Source organism: Xenia sp. Carnegie-2017, unplaced genomic scaffold (genome assembly GCF_021976095.1).
Source record: "Xenia sp. Carnegie-2017 unplaced genomic scaffold, XeniaSp_v1 HiC_scaffold_3, whole genome shotgun sequence".
Lineage (NCBI taxonomy): Eukaryota > Metazoa > Cnidaria > Anthozoa > Malacalcyonacea > Xeniidae > Xenia > Xenia sp. Carnegie-2017.
This window is the reverse complement of record NW_025813493.1, coordinates 1,693,950-1,711,219: the sequence shown is the minus strand read 5'-3', so window position 1 is coordinate 1,711,219 and position 17,270 is coordinate 1,693,950. Positions and strand designations below refer to the sequence as shown.

The following is a 17,270-nucleotide window of genomic DNA, read 5'->3' as shown; positions in this document are numbered from 1 at the left end:
ATTCGTTTCATTATAAGCTTGTAGATACGTACGGACGAAAAATACCTGAAATATCGAAGAGTTTAGGTGATATAAAAACAGCAGACCTTCGGGATGATTTCGAGGCCGATAAAAAAGCAACTTTTGTGCAAATTTTTATAAGATTGCTAAAAACACAAATATTTGCGTGATTTTCGACCTGGAATACATAATACCTCATGCAGCTAAACACCGAAGGAAAAAGCTATACGGCAAAACACCGAGGGAAAAAGCTATACGGCAAAACACCGAGGGAAAAATATATATACGTCAAAACACTGAGGGAAAAACATATATACGGCAAAACTCCGAGGGAAAAATATATATACCACAAACTAGGCTCTTGCCCATTGTGCTAGCATAACTTTTGGCATAATCTGAGGAATTGAGCATAAGTTTTGCCCTTTTTCCAAAAGTAGCACTGCTAGCATAATCCGTGTATTTTCTTGTCTTAATAGCACAATTTTAGAATAATTCAAGAAAACGAAGATCTCAGCTACTAAAAACGATAGATTACTATTAACAGTTGCTTCCACTCCTATTTTTCGATTTTTTTTTTACTTGTGTTGAGATACCGCGGGAGTTCGATGAAACGGAACCGGAAGTCTGTGTCTCGGTCCCAGACTCCTTAGTCTTTCTCCCAGTGCTCGTTTCAAAATGCCGGCCGCCACGCCAAACCAGTCAAGTGCAGTGAACTTACATCCAGATAGTTTACAAGGTTGCGAGAACAGAGAGGATAGACCAAAGCCTGCACAACTTGCCCGGGATAGACGCCTCGAATCCACCACTGGAAAATACAAGAGGAGGGGGACGAGTAATGTCACTAATGTGAAATATGTCCCTTTGCAAGATCGTGTTAATCAGTTCCCTGATCAGCACCTGAGTGTCAGAGGCACAACGATCTTTTTGCAATGCCTGCAGAGAAATGGTATCATCCAAAAAGAGCATTTTAGCATCACATTGTAGTTCAAGAAAACATGCCAAAGGGAAAGATGCGCTGAAGAGATCAAGGTTAAGAGAACAAACGATAGCCGAGGCACTCAGCATAGAGAAGACTCGTAAAGACAACCCGCTGCCGTTGGCTGAGCAAGCATACCGACAGGAAGTAGTGGAGGAATTTTTGAAAGCAGGGATTCCAATCGGGAAGGTAGACAGGCTACGTCCTTTGCTAGAGAAAAATGAGTATCGCCTCACTCATAGTGCGCATCTCGGACAGTATGTTTCTCTTATTTTCAAGCAAGAGGTTGAGTGAATAAAGAGGGGAACTGTCTTTGCCAGGAGAAGATATGACAAGGGACGTTTCAGTAATATTTGACGGCAGCACCAGGCAAGGTGAGGCTATTGCGATAATCCTTCGCTTTATTAATGATGAGTGGATGATAACACAGCGTCTTATAAGAATTTACATTTGCTCAAAGTCGGTGAATTCAGAAGAACTAGCAAGAGTTCTCAACGAAGCCCTTTGCGTTGAATTTGGGATCAAGGCAAACTCTTTGCTTGCAGCGATGAGGGATGGAGCAAGTGTCAATCAAGCAGCATTGGATCGGATAGCATTCATCTTCCCAAAGATGTTGAACATTGTCTGCTTTTCCCACACGCTCGATAATGTTGGCAAACATCTGGAAATTCCTACGCTTTTGGGGTTTTGGAAACCTGTGGGTACGCTTATTCAGTCACAGCCATAAAGCAAAGTTGGCATGGCAGGATCTAAACGATCGAAAGCCGAAATCGTATAGCGAAACACGCTGGTGATCAAAATGGGAAGTTTACAGGCAGCTACTGGAGCAGTTTGGAGACGTTGCTGGATTCCTGAACGATGCGGAAGTAGAGAACATTGCTCCAAAGATTGTGGCACAGCTTCGAGCTATACTCTCAGATCCTCAGCACCTTGTCGATCTTAAGCTCGAGTTGGCTGTGACCATTGATGTAGGAGAGCATTTTGTCAAAGCTACATACTACTTGGAAGGTGACGGGCCCCTTGTGTTTTCATGCTACGAGAAGTTAAAGGCTGTCGCCGAGGCATGCCAAGCTCCGCACTTTCCTAATGTACGCGCAATTGCTGCCGTAATTGCCAACGAAGATGCTACTCAGAGAGCCGCGGATCTAGAACGGAAGGCAAAAGCTTGTGTACAGCCGGCTATACTTTGGTTCTTGCAGAAGTTTAATGTGAAGCTCTATGACACAGTCACGGCCTTCAAAGCTGCAAGAATCATGTGTCCAGTTGCCGCTCAATGGATGAGGCCTACACCCGCCACAATAGAAGCCCTAAGAATTTTCCCTTTCCTCGACAATGATGCAACTATCAATGGCCTAATTAAAGAGCTTCCACAGTACGTCGTTGCTGCTCAGGATGTGGTCATTGAACAAGAGGAAAAGAAGGTGGAGTGGTGGCAGGCCCACGCAGACCGTCTCCCAAATTGGTCCATGGCAGTGAAGAAAATACTGTTGGTCCAACCATCGTCTGCTGCCGCAGAGAGAGTATTCAGCATCCTGGCAGCTTTATTCAACGATCAACAAGATCGTGCACTTGCAGATTACTTGCAAGCAAGTGTGATGCTTCAATATAACAAGCGCTAATTAACTGTTGGAGAACGAATTAGAGAAGTCAAGCCGGACTGCGTGGTTCAGAAACGAGCGAGATTATTCAATGTTAAATTTGTTATCCAGGGCTTTGTCAAAAACTGCATGGTTAAGTTTTCACTGTATTTGTTTTTATTTGTTTTGAAACCCAGCGCGCACAGTTCGTTGTTGCTAGCGCGCGCACCGTTCGTTGTTTACGCGAAATTTGCATACTTTACCATGGTAACTGGAGGCCATTTGAGTGAAAATTTTGCGCAAACTGTGTCGTGCTCTGCTACACGAGATGGTTAGCTACTAGCAAGCTATCCGCGGATAGTTATCCACCACACTATCCAGGCTTTGTGCAACCTACTTTTGTTCGCTGGATAACTATCCGCTGGATAGCAGATTTATTCGCCGTATAGGCCCAACCACCGATAAAGTTACCCAGGTTTTGAAAAACCGAGCCCAGAGCGTCTGGCCAGGGTTAATAAAATGCATTTTCAAACTTGTCTTGTGAGTTGTGAAGTTTGTGCACAGAATAATTTTTTAAAAAAGTAGCATAATTTTGAAAAGCGAGCATAGTTTGAGCATAATTTGGGCAAAAAACGAGCACTGCCACTAGCATAATATGCCACTTTTACTAGCACAATCGGCAAGAGCCTACCACAAACACCGAGGAAAAAGCTATACGGCAAAACACCGAAGGAAAACATATATACGGCAAAACACCGAGGAAAAACATATATACGGCAAAACACCGAGGAAAAATATATATACGTCGAAACACCGAGGGAAAAACATATATACCACAAACACCGAAGAAAAAGCTATACGGCAAAAACACTGAGGGAAAAACATATATACGGCAAAACACCGAGGGAAAACATATACGGTAAAACACCGAGGAAAAACATATATACGGCAAAACACTGAGGGAAAAATATATATACCACAAACACCGAGGAAAAAGCTATACGGCAAAACACCGAAGGAAAAACATATATGAAAACACCGAGGGAAAACATATATACGGCAAAACACCGAGGGAAAAATAGATATACCACAAACACCGAGGAAAAACCTATACGGCAAAACACCGAAGGAAAACATATATACGGCAAAACACCGAGGGAAAACACATATACCACAAACACCGAAGAAAAGCTATACGGCAAAACACCGAGGAAAAACATATATACCGCAAACACCGAGGAAAAAACCATACGGCAAAACACCTAGGGAAAAAGCTATACGGCAAACGCTGTATAAACGCTAGATTTTTTGCACTCAAACGCTGTTATGAAATCCTGTACATCTTCATCATCAACTGCAGGAGAATGAGAAAGTACATTTTCAACCACACTAGACTCAGTGGTCGACATGTACTTCATAAAAGAACTCACGTACATATCTTCTCAGACATAATCTTCGCTAAAAAGACAGGAGCACAAGAAAACGCGAGAAATTTTGATTCAAAATAGCGTTCTTGAGTGTAACCTATCACAAGATTTCTAGCTATCGCTTGCCACTTCTCCCGCGAAACGTCATGACGAATCACTGGGACTCGTTCATCCTCGCTAGACATGAAACTATTTCATTCCAAAACAGAGAAAATGCATCCCTGACAACGCCGACTAATTCGCCCTTTTCCTCGACACCTCTGGAATCAATCATCTGGACATCCACACACTTCTTTAAAATGTCATCTTTTTCAAAATAGTGCAGCAAGTCTGCTTTCACATTACAACGATGAATAAGCAACACTTCTCGCTCAATAACCTCATTTGCCATACTTTCTGGGACAAAAGTAGCCCTTCAGAACTTTCACCTGCAATGTACAACACTTAATATAGTAAAGATGGGTAAAAAGCCACAACATTTTGGACTGTTCTATTTTCAAATTCGATTAATCCACTTTCTTTGAATGAATTCCCAATGGTATTTTGCACCATCATCACAATACCCACTCATCATTTCATGAAATATTAATTGAACATCAAATTAGTGGTACTTTTCTTCTATACTATGTAACTAGAACATCTTTTTCATAACAAGACTGACAAGAACAAGTAGACTATATAGTACTCACAAACCTTGGGAAGTATTCATCTCAAAAGCATCACAATTTTGGAGGTTCTCTAGTGCATGTGGTGTTAAAGTGGCATAATCAATAGATGACATTCAAACCAAAGTTGTGGAATGTGATTCTTCTCCAAGCTGTGATTCTGTGCACAATTATTCATTTTGAGTCTTTGTTAGTCTCATTTCTTCCAAATCTAATTGCTCTTCCACAACATCATCAACTAATTCATTAGCAACTACAAAACAAATATTTGTATTTTTATCAATAATGTAACTTATTTAAAAAAAGATTGTTGCATAACACACTTTTGATGATTTCCTTATGCACTCATATTGGAATTCTCAAGTATAACATCAGAATGAATGTTGCCTTTTACAGTATTAATGTGTAATATTTAAAGTTAGCTCCTTATAAAGTAAGTGTTTAATTTTATTTGTATCATGATAGTTTCATAAAATTAACTAAATGGTGCAAAAATTATTATATACTTGAGCTTACAGAATTACTTTGATTGTTAAATGCTCATAATTAGGTGTTAATCAACATTAATAAATTGCCTACGCATTAACAAAGTGTTTTTAATAATTAATAGAAAACCTCTTCACTTTCATAATCCAAAGTCTTGCTAACATGCAAATTGACATAACTGCATGGCCTGCAAGGTAGTCCTTGTACTTTTCTACAGAAAATGTTTCTGTTGTGCCTGGTAAACATAAAACTCCATATTAGGGTACAATAAAACCCATTCGGAACTTTCATCACAGAGTTGCTTATTGTGAGCCTGTTGCTTCTCCACCCTAGCAGTTTCTATGACATCATGACTCATGAGAATCACATTTTTACATCAGTAGGAAAAAGTGAGCCTCGCTTAGTTTTCAAATAATTCCCATCCAGCTCAATAATTCCAATGTTTATCTGGGGTGGAAAAATATCCAGTTACAAGGTGTTCATGACCTGCCATCACAAAATGTTTGATAAATAATGAAAAAATAATTAGACATTTTAATGGAAATACTATTCCATCCTTCTCCGTGAAAACCTGAGCCTGATTTTTAAAGCATGCAACAAAGTATTATAGCAGCATTTTATATTTCAGCTTACATAGGTGGGAATTACATAATTAACATCTATATAAAAACAAGCATTGAATATAATTATTCACGAACATCACCCATCCTTCAAATAATTATTGACATGACCTATTTGCAGAGGTAGTAATAATCACAAACCTTGACAGTCTCATTCTTCTTCCCCTTTTTCGTGGAGACAACAATCTTGACGCTTCCTTGTCTCAACAGTGGCAAATGAAATATCTGCCAAATACTCTTTAAAAGTCAAAAGTTTGGTGGCACAAGGTCATTAGAAGGCCCAGCTGATGTTGATGGATCACTGTTCCGCAAGGTCTTTGATTCGTCAGACTTTCGAAGATCCGTCCCACTGTTAGCACAAAAATTACCCTTGTATTTAGTGAACTCCTGCATACTGTACAAAACATGGTGTTCAAGTTCACATTACCAACAGCCGGAAAAGATAATACGAACATATACATGAACGCTAAATGTAATAAATACCTCACGAATATTTTGCATTTATCTTACTTTCTCGAAATAAAACGAAAATATAAGAATATGACAATATTCTGCACTTCGGCAACTTTGTAAATTCAGAACACATTTGGCGAGCAAATTAACCGGATATGAATTTTGCATATTATAATTTGTGTTTGTGTGTGTGAATTTGCGTTAGTGTAATTGATTTTGTGTTTGTGTATTTGAATTTGCGTTTGTGTATTTGAATTTGCGTTTGTGTATTGGTATTTCTGGGCCTCCGTAGTATGTAGTTGATGTTAAGAAATAACAATGTTTTGGGTAGTGCTTGATATTTGTTGTTGTAGGATCGCCATAGTTTGAAAATTTTACATCAGCTACTTTCTTTTTGAAGAAACACTTAGCTATTTTAATGCACTTGTTGAACTGATTATAGATTTAGCAGCGTGGAGCGCCGTATACGTCAGAGGAAATTACTTTTTAGGTCATATCATGAAAAAAATTTGAGCTTGCTGTTTACAAAATTAAAGTTATATTCAATGGTTTATGTTATACAGCATAGCATTTAAAAACAGTAAAAAAGCAAGCACTGTTTTGTTTTCTCGATAATTTGAAAGTGATATAAAAGGCAATCCAACAAATATCATTCGTAATAAATTAAATGGTTTGAACCCGAGAGTATCGTTACATGTTTGTGGATGTAGATCGTCCAAGCTAGTAGAGTCGTGAGAAGGACTATTGTTGTTGATGTTAACTGACGTTTTAACAACCTTATAGTGGTAAGCCATTTCAGTTTTTAGCCTGAACAGTCGGCTTATGAAGATCAAGAAGGTTACCAGTCAATTGAGAATAGGAATTTGAGTATGTTGATCATCAGCATTAACCAAGCCTCAACAGTTGATGACGAACAATGGCGTGCCATTCTTCAATAATGAGTTAAAAATAATTGTAACGTTGACAAATGTTTTGTAATTATAGAGATGCAAGGTTGGATCAGCGCCCACAGTCAAAATAAATTATAAATGAATTCGATCAAGCTATACGTAAGTATGTTTGTTTAAATAAAGGGCAACGTTAAAATAATTCGACGTCTGCCATAAGAAAAACCGGCTACCACTTTCACATGTTCACGACGGACAAGTTTTTTTTGCAATAATAAGTTTTGAACCATTACAAAAGTTTCGTCGAAATAAAACTTTGATTATATATATTTGTTATGACTGAATATGTAAGAACACCTAGATCCAATCTTTTACATAGTAGCCATGCCAACATACCAAGCTTCATTTCATTCAAGACTTACTTGAATATAATTAACTCGTGTAACGCTAACGAAGTACATATTTGCAAGAGATAAACAATTTCTAATTATGGAAATTGTAAGTTATACACATAATCTAAACATAAGTTATAAGCTGGGTGCTTAGAACTTCAAGTGTATGTATATAAGAGCCTGTTCATATGAGCCAGGCTGGCCCGCTTTACCGAGCTAGCCCGGCAGTAGCAAGATCTCACCTCTTTTAGTATTTACATATAATTTCAAATTTGATTCATATGACAGACGGGCTGGCCCGTTTTGCCGGGATGTCGTTTAAACGAGGCGGGATCTCGTCATAAACGGGCTCATGTGAATGCACAAGGCGGGCTAGACCGGCATGCCGTGTTAAACATCGTACTAGTGCGCATGCTCATAAAATTCAATGCGATGCAAAATACAAGGCAAGAAAAAGAACAACTTTCGGTGGACCATAGACTAATGCATAACATCATTGACTTTCTTTCAGCTTATAAAGTAAAATAAAGTATCGGGATTTGGACTTTTATGCGGCGTGCGTAAATAATTATTTCTGTACTTAGTCGGGCTAGCCGCGTCATGTGAATCAAATAATAAACTTGCGCGGCTGATATAAACAGGCCATAAATTAATAATAATTCATTATTTATTGACATCACATTTCTTTGACATAAAGGCACCCGTCATACTATGTCAGAGGTAAAATTTACTCAGCAAACGTACCTGTAACTTCATCGATCAGATGCCTTTATTTTAACAGTTAGCGTTGATCTAATGACAGTATAGAAACAAAGGGTAGTTCCACTTTATAGAAATTTTTTGTGTAGCGCATATCTTATTACGCATGTAATAAGCAGAGTGGCAGCCAGTAATTTTCACTTTCTGACCAATAGGAGCGCTGAGGTGACCAGTCCCAGCCAGTAATTTAATTAAATATACAGCACAAAGTTACACGGTAAAGTGAGACTAATGTTTCTTTGTATAGACCAATTGCACCTACGTCATTCACATCCTAGCAATCGTTGCTAAGGCGCATCTGGAGGACAAGCATCAGCACTGACAGGCTGACAGCACATGCACATGATTTGAATATAGTATGACAGCAAGGAACTTTGACTTCAAGAGAACTTTCAAGTGAGCATACATAGAAATAGAGACTTGTGAATTCAGCGTCCACTTCGTTGAAACACAATCAACTCTTTGTCATTCGAACTTTCGTGAGATTGTTCTTTGAGATCATGTTAAAGCACCACATATATTGCTCTTGTAATGCAGTTAAATGCGATGTGGATATTCGATTGTGGTTGTGTTTAGGGGTGTTATATTCTTGAATTGCAACCAGCCTCCAGGGACTTATCGAACAATGTGGCTCACCCAAGATGGCTGATGCCCACAATAGCACTAGTTAAATGCTTTTAAACGTGTAACTGTGTAAGCATTAATAATTTAAAACTCACTTCATGCCCACGAAGACGAAAACAGTCACATTACAAACTCAAAAAGCGGCAGTCGTTTTGAGTATGATTTGGTTACATCAGCTTCATTTAGATTAACATGTTAGAAACTCATATTTCATCAATATCGTTGATTGAAACAATATTTTTTATTACTTTATGAAATGACTGCAGTTTTTTTGACTTCTAGCTATGACAACTTTTTGCACATTTTCTCATAGTAAACAACGAGTGTAAATGTTTAAGACATATTACATGACGTATTGACATTGATATTGATCATTGTCATGAAATCATAAATATTTATGAAATTCTTCATGGTTTGATTTTCATTTCACTGGTTTTCACAATATAAAAATTAAGCCAAACAAGATTTTTACCATTTAGGTTAGAGTGATCACATGCATTATACCACCAAGCACCTTTGTAGGAAGTAGCGCAATTTCCCCAACTACTTTTATCATTATCTGAATCTTTGGTTGAAAACTTCATGTTATTGTGATAGGATAATGCATCCCCAGCAGTTCCTGAAAAGTAGAAATAGTTCTATAGTTTTCTGGTGATTTGTATTTTAAAAGCGTACAAGAAACTGTTCAGTTCATTCAGTCATTATTCACAATAAACTTTATACGCAACATTCCATGCATTTAATGATGCATTCATATTATATTAAGAGTATTTGCTAAACAGTTTTTTTCGTTGTTGGCTTGATTCAAACACACAGGAACAGAAAGAGAGTAAAGAAAAGCGTTGTGAGTTATTTACACAGCTTTTTTACTAAAAAACATTCCCAAGTCTTTAGATATGGCGATTCAACACTTCAAAAGAAGTTGTTATATGAAGTAACAATAAATCATCTTCATTCTCAGACATGTTTAAAATTAACGCACAGCAATTTAAATTTCAGTCTTTATATTGCCTGATTTAAGCACACGCATCGACCAAACAGAGGACGAATTATACATTTGTCATTTTATACATAAAAGATAAAAGTTTCTCCGGATTTTAAGTGATTTTATTGAGCTTTCGACTCGTTGCTTCGAGCCTTCATCAGAATGAGGATATTTATTTACACGTGCTTTTAGCTTGGAGACGTTTAGAGCGTCTAATTGGATTAGTGGGTGGATTAATGTGATTGGATAGGGTGAAATGCGTTGCCATGTGTTTTGGTGTATTGTGAATATGATTGGTGTTAATAATATTAGAGTGTAGTGTTTTAGTTTTGGTGTTGTTTGTAGTTTTTTTGTCCTTTTTCTTTAGTTGTGAGTATATGATGGGTATGTCGATATGTCTGTTTATTGTGTCGTTGTCTTTACTGTACCAAGCTTCTTTAAATTCGCGTGCGTGTTTAGTCTGTGCGCGTCCGAGTACTTTAGTTTCTATCCAGTCGAATGTGTGGTTGTTTCCGTGGGTATGTTCTGCCCGTAGTAAGTTTGGATCTCGTCGTTTTATGGCATTTTTGTGTTCTGTGAGTCTTGTTTCAATTTTCTTAGATGTTTGTCCTATGTATTTCTTTGAACAGTCTTTACATGGTATCATGTAGATCGCGTCAGTTGTATCATGAATTGTTGTTTTGTCTATATGTTTGGCGAAACATGATTTGAGTTTTTGTGTAGGTTTGTGGGCGACGTTAATGTTAAATGGTAGAAGAAGTCTGGCAGTCATTTCTGATGTTCCGTTTATGTATGGTAATGTGAAGATTTTGACTGTTTCGTCCGGTTTTTTGTTGCTTTTGTCGGTTTGTGTGTTGTTTTATATTTTGTATATAGTTTTGTTTATAAAGTTTCTAGGATAATTGTTTTTAATAAATGTGGAGTATGAGTAGTTATGCTCTGTTTTTTTGGCTTCTTCCGTATTACAATGAGTGTTTATCCTGTTGAAAAGTGTTCGAATGCAGCTTATTTTGTGTTGTGTTGGATGATTGCTGTTGAAATCGAGTATTTGGTCTGTGTGGGTGGTTTTGCGGTATACTTGTGTGTTTAGTGTACCGTCATCTGTTCTGGTTAGTAGGATGTCGAGGAAGGTAAGCTGTTTGTCGTGCTCTTCGTCTTTAGTAAAGGTCATGTTCTTTGTGGTATTGTTTATGGTGTGCAGGATTTGTTCAGTTTTGTCTTTCTTGACTATGGCAAAGATGTCGTCGACATATCTTTTCCATAGTCTGATGTTTGTGTTTTTTGTGACTGATTGTGTTTCGAGGTGTTGCATGACAGCTTCTGCGAGGAAGGTGGATAGTGGTGATCCCATTGGTGTGCCTGAAATTTGTCTGTAGTATGTGTTTTGGAAGGAGAATTCAGTGGAGAGGCAAAGGTTGAGTAAGTCTAGGATGTCATTTTTGTCTAGTTGTGTTGTAGCTTGCCAAGTTTTGTCGTTTGTGAGTAGTTCGTTTGTAATTTGTTTGGCGATGTCTAGTGGTATGGATGTGAAAAGTGATGTCACGTCGTAGGATATCATGATTTCGTCTGGTCGTAGTTTAATGTTTTCAATACTGGGGAGGAAAGTGGTGGCATTTCTGATGGTGTGAGGTGAATTTTTTACTAATGGATACAGAATGTTATAAAGATATTTTGAAAGTTCATACGTAGGTGATCCTGGCAGCGATACGATAGGTCGAAGTGGGTTGTTTTCTTTGTGGATTTTTGGTAGTCCGTAGAATTTGGAGGTGGATGCGTCATTGGGTCGCATTCTTCTCTAGTCGTTTTCGTTTAGTTTCTTTTTGTCTTTTAGTTGTTTCAGTTTCTGGTTGATGTGGTTGGTGGTCGTTTTGCTGGGGTCTGTGTGGAGAAGTTCGTGGGTGGTGGTGTCTTGTAGGAGGGTTTTGGCTTTGTCGATGTATTCTGATCTGTCCATGATGACTGTTTTGCGTCCTTTGTCAGCTCGTAATATGATTATTTGGTCGTCGTTTTGTAGGTTTTCAATTGCTCGTAGTTCTTCGTAGTTTAGGGTGACAGGTGGTTTGTGGCAGAGGTTATTTGTGATTTTGTGACGAATGTCTTTTGTTTGGTCTGTTAAGTTTGGGTACTTTAGAGCGGATTCCAGTTCGGCAACGTAGTCAAGTTTGCTCGCGTCTTTAAAGTTGTAATTTAATCCTTTGTTTAAAATTTTAGTTTGCTGTTCGGTTAGTGGTTTTTTTTAAGATGTTTGTGACAAATTCGTTTGTGTTGGGATGGAGTTGTTTGTAAGATCTGGATTCTTGAAATTTTCGATGAAGTTCGTGGTGACGTTTTTTTCTATATGCGGATGTTGCTTTTATTTTTTTTTTGGAATCCGCTTTAAAGTACACCAACTTAACAGACTTATATTAAATACATACATGACATAGCTAACAACTTACTAAAAAGGTGTAATGCATATAAAAGTCTTACTCCTCCCATACACATTTTGAACAAAAAAAAAACACTTTGCTTGAGCTAATTTCAAAAAGTCTTAGTTTACGGTATCGTAACTTGCAAAGCTTTGATCATGTTTGTATACTGCCCCAGCACTGAATATTAACTACAACTCGACAACTTGTGCAAAAAGATTATTCAAATTTAAAAAGAAATACGCCTTAGAGACGTTTCTAATATAGTCTTCATAGCGTTCAATGATCACATTAAACATTTCCAAGTTCTTCTTTGCAGTAAGCCATAGCTTACCCTTGAATATTAACAACGATGCAGGTAATCGCCACCAATGCACAAATAAAGCCCACCATCTTGTCTTGTCTCAAATGTCTTACAAGTAAACACTTTAGGTTGAGATGAGGATCGAGGCTATTTATATACGTGTGTGTCCAGCATAAATAAATTGTGAGGATAAAGATGCCTTTACAAAGTTACACAGACTAATTTATTTCAGCATGTAATTGAACTGCTTTAACTAGTCTAAATATGTTGAACAATTTGCACACATAGCCACAAACTGGACATTGTTTTAATTTAAAAATCAAATTCACTCAACTTGGAAGAAGTTTACAAAATTGACTCAAAACTTAAAACTCGGTAGTTTTGAAGGATTTGTAACATAACATTTACTCTTTAATAAACAGGCCTTTATTTATCGTAAAACACCACCACTAGCTAATTAATATAGAATTAATGAATAAAAACGTATTGTGATATTGTGGTAACAAGCTGTTAATTACGTTGTACTTCATTGATAGCTTGCTTGCGATGTTATAGATTTTTTCATAAAAAAAAGTTCAAAAATAATGAAGAGTTTAAATAACAGATAGCACAAGGCATTGCAGTGAGCACTGTGTTTTGCTAAAAAAAAGGACCAATATTATCAACAATTTCCAATTAAATGCTCTTCGTGACGCCACCCTATAAGGGAGCGCCATCCAAAACAAAGCTTGCATTGATATAAAGACTGTTAATTAAAAATTAAAAAGATTTAACAGTATCCTTTGACAATTCTATTTTCATCGTTTGAATAGGATTCACCAGAATGTGTGTCAAAAAGTACGTATGCCTTATGTTGTTGATGTTAAGAAATAAAAATGTTTTGGATAATGCTTGACATTGGTTTTTGTAGGGTCGCCTTAATTTAAAAATTTTACATCAATTACTTTCTTTTTGAAGGAACACTTAGCTATTTAAATGCACTTGTTGAACTTATTGGAGACTTAGCAGCGTGAAGCGCCGTATACGTCAGAGGAAATTACTTTTTACGTCATATCATCACAAAAATTTGAGCTTGCTGTTTACAAAGTTAAAGTTATGTTCAATGGTTATGTTACACAGCATGGCATTTAAAAACAATAAAAAAACACGCACAATTTTTGTTTTCTCGATAATTTTGAAAGTGATATGGAAGGCAATCCAACCAATATCATTCGTAATAAATTAAATAATTTGAACCCGAGAGTATTGTTACATGTTTGTGAATGTAGATCGTCCAAGCTAGAACAGTCCTGATAAGGACTATTGTTGTTGATGTTAATTGACGTTCTAACAAGGAAAATTATATAGTGGTAAGCCATTGCAGTTTTTAGCCTGAATAGTCGGCTAATGAAGATCAAGAAGGGTACCAGTCAAATTAGAATAGGAATTTGAGTATGTTGATCATCAGCATTAACCAAGCCTCAACAGTTGACGACGAACCATGGTGTGCCATTCTACAATAATGAGTTAAAAATAAGAGTAACGTTGACACATGTTTTGTAATTAAAGTGATGCAAGGTTGGATCAGCGCCCACTGTCAAAATAAATTATAAGTGAATTTGATCAAGCTATACGGTATGTTTGTTTGAATAAAGTGAATCGTTAAAATAATTCGACGTCTGCCATAAGAACAAGTTTTTTTTGCAACAATAAGTTTTGAACCATTATAAAAGTTTCGTCGAAATAAAACTTTGATTATATATATTTTTTATGACTAAATATATAAGAGCACCTAGATCCAATCAGACGTTAACATGCATGTTCTCTGTTACATAGTAGCCATACAAACATACCAAGATTCATTGCATTCAAGACTTACTTGAATACAATTAACTCGTGTAACGCTAACGAAACACTTATTTGCAAGAGAAAAACAATTTGTAATTATGGAAAGTGTAAGATATACCCATAATCTAAACATAAGTTATATACTGGGTGCTTAGAACTTCAAGTGTATGTATATAAGGGCCTGTTCATATGAGCCGGGCTGGCTCTCTTTACCGAGCTAGCCCGGCAGTAGCAAGATCTCACCTCTTTTAGTATCTACATATAATTTCAAATTTGATTCATATGAGAGACGGGCTGGCCCGTTTTGCCGGGATGTCCCTTAAACGAGGCAAGATATCGGCATAAAATGGGTTCATGTGAATGCACAAGGTGGGCAAGACCGGCAGGCCGAGATAAACATCGTACTATTGCGCATGCTCATAAAATTCGATGTGATGCAAAAGATAGGGTAAGCAAAAGAACAACTTTCGGTGGACTATAGACTAATGCATAACATCAATAAGTTTCTTTCAGCTTATAAAAGTAACATAAAATACTAAAATTAAGTAATTTCTTCATACACGACTTAAAAAGAAACCTTTAAAACGTGGCACTCGATACAGATCATTCTCAAACATAGCTATATTTTGTGTACTTACTTTTGATGCAGTAAAATTGATTACAAGCTGTATTTCGCCGTTGATCATTCTTAAAACACAATTTACGTTGTAGCTATAATGAACCAAACTGGCAATAATTCCCCCCAGCTGTCTCCAGTATTAAAATTATATAAGTATAACTCTATTATCCCGAACAGCAATTTTATTGTTAATATCAACTTTGCACGTACATTGAAGGAAGTTGTTGTGTCATAACGAACAACACATGCAATTACGAACATGTTAACGTTATCAGCACGAATTTTTGAAACTTCTACTTTAAAATAATAAATGTGCAGGACATTATTTTTTGAACGTGGCCAAAATCAGAAAAATGTTTTATTTCAGTTCGTATCGCCAGCATACTCATGTAATCCTGCTGTCAATCTCTTTGTGTTTATACTCACGGTAAAAACAATGAATTTGTATAGACATGAATAAGGGTGTTGAAAAGCTGGACTAAAACTTGAGAACTAAAAAACTAAACATCACTTGAAACATAGCTACCATCAAGGTATGTAGCTATAAACTTCTACCTCACAAATTGACCGAAATTATCCATTTCTAAAAGTAGCTTGTGTTGATGTGCTTATTTTTAGTTTCAGCAAGCTATTGAAATTGATAATTAATTCATGCTTTATTTTCAAAGGAAACGTAAAAAACACAAACGTGGCATTTATAAAAATATACGTTAGAAGATATTAGTTGAAGTAATGTCAGTTGTTGTATATTTCTTAAAATGATTAATTTCTCACTAGTCTACAATATGTCTTTTTATTTATGTTTGTACGCTCATGCCTTATTTAAAACGTGATTTTTTAGAGAACCTGACATCGATGATCTAACTTGAATTTGTTGAATATGCCAGTATTGCATCGATTCTCTTGGCCTTTGCAAGCGACACGACAATTTTACAAGACGTTTAATAAGAATTTGTATTTTGAAAGTGATTAACAAATCATTCCACTTTAAAACTGAGATATTTTCCTCTGCTGCATGATGTTACGTTCTGACAAAAATCTTCAACTCTAGTCCCACTGATATTCACTACGTTTCTGAAGATTGCAGAGCGAGCATTCTGGGTACAATGGCTGGGTACTGCAATATAAAATTAATACGCATGCGCATCATTGCTTTTCTTTTTAGCGCGCTTTGTCAACGAGAGCGACGCTGACTATTTTTGCTCTAAATTACTCATTTCATTCCTAACGATTCGGAGATGACTTTAACCACCAGGACAACGATAAACTGTTTTAGCAATGTGATTATCTTTCTTCAACATTTATAATTTTGATTCGGTGTTGTAATGTTGTTTTATTTATTTTGCTTTTGGTAGAGGATAATTAAGCCACTGATATGTAAACTAAACTAGACTATTTCTCTACGCAAGACACGTTCACAAATGTCAGTATAGAAACCAATTAGGCACGACTAGAAACCGACACATCCAACCCCTCAGTCAAAAGAAAATTTTCTATAGGACGTACATTATGAAGAACGTTCTACATGTGATTACCAATTTTTATGAAAACTACTCTTAGGTCCTTCAAATTATAACCTTGTTTTGTTCCTTATGAGGAGATAGATGTAACGATATAAATTATCAAACATAGTACACCGGCCTTTTGACCGGATGTACTGTAGTGTGGGGAGATTCTAGCGCCTTCTAAATTGTGTAAGTTTTCCTAGGACTACGTGCAATGATGGGGCTAAAACGTCGGTCCTTGGTGAGTCCTAGGTCAGGCTTGATGTGTTTACACTGGAGGCCTAGTCAGTCCTTGGTAAGTTACGAGACCGCAGTGTAAACGCGGCTTATATATGGTGTGCAACCATTCTCTTTGGAAGGAACAAGATTGCTGACGAGCCAGATAATAAACAATTGTTTGGATGAGGTTGAGCATGATATCAAAAATTATTCAGACCAAGGTCAATGTTATCTGCAGAAGCAAAGATGAGGAAGATAACGTTGACGAGGTCTGAATAAATTTTAATATCATAGCTACGAAATCGAGTTCAATAATTATTTTATTATTCACTTTAACTAACTGAAATATTATTAACACATATCAATATAAAACATTTTTCAAACCTTCGCTAATTTGTTTTTTTCAGCTGGTTTATTCAAGTTCGTCTGGTTTAGTTATGTTGTAAGCACGTTCAAAGCCATCTTTGCCGCTTTTTTAGTGTTTTCTGGATGCTTCTTTTTTAAAAGCTTTTACATCGTTTTTAGAAACTGTGGAAA

At 36.7% G+C, this 17,270-nt stretch overlaps 1 long non-coding RNA gene across 2 annotated transcripts; it reads right to left on the bottom strand.

Moving 5' to 3' along the window:
* LOC124454554 lies at window positions 1-6,144 on the bottom strand. 2 transcript variants are annotated; one of them, XR_006951510.1, is made up of 3 exons: window positions 5,893-6,144; window positions 4,674-4,898; window positions 1-45 (listed from the first exon to the last, which is right to left on the bottom strand). It is a non-coding gene; the product is annotated as an uncharacterized LOC124454554 (long non-coding RNA). The 2 variants fall into 2 exon arrangements; XR_006951509.1 differs by lacking the exon at window positions 5,893-6,144 and adding an exon at window positions 5,269-5,305.
* Window positions 6,145-17,270: the final 11,126 nt, after the last annotated feature.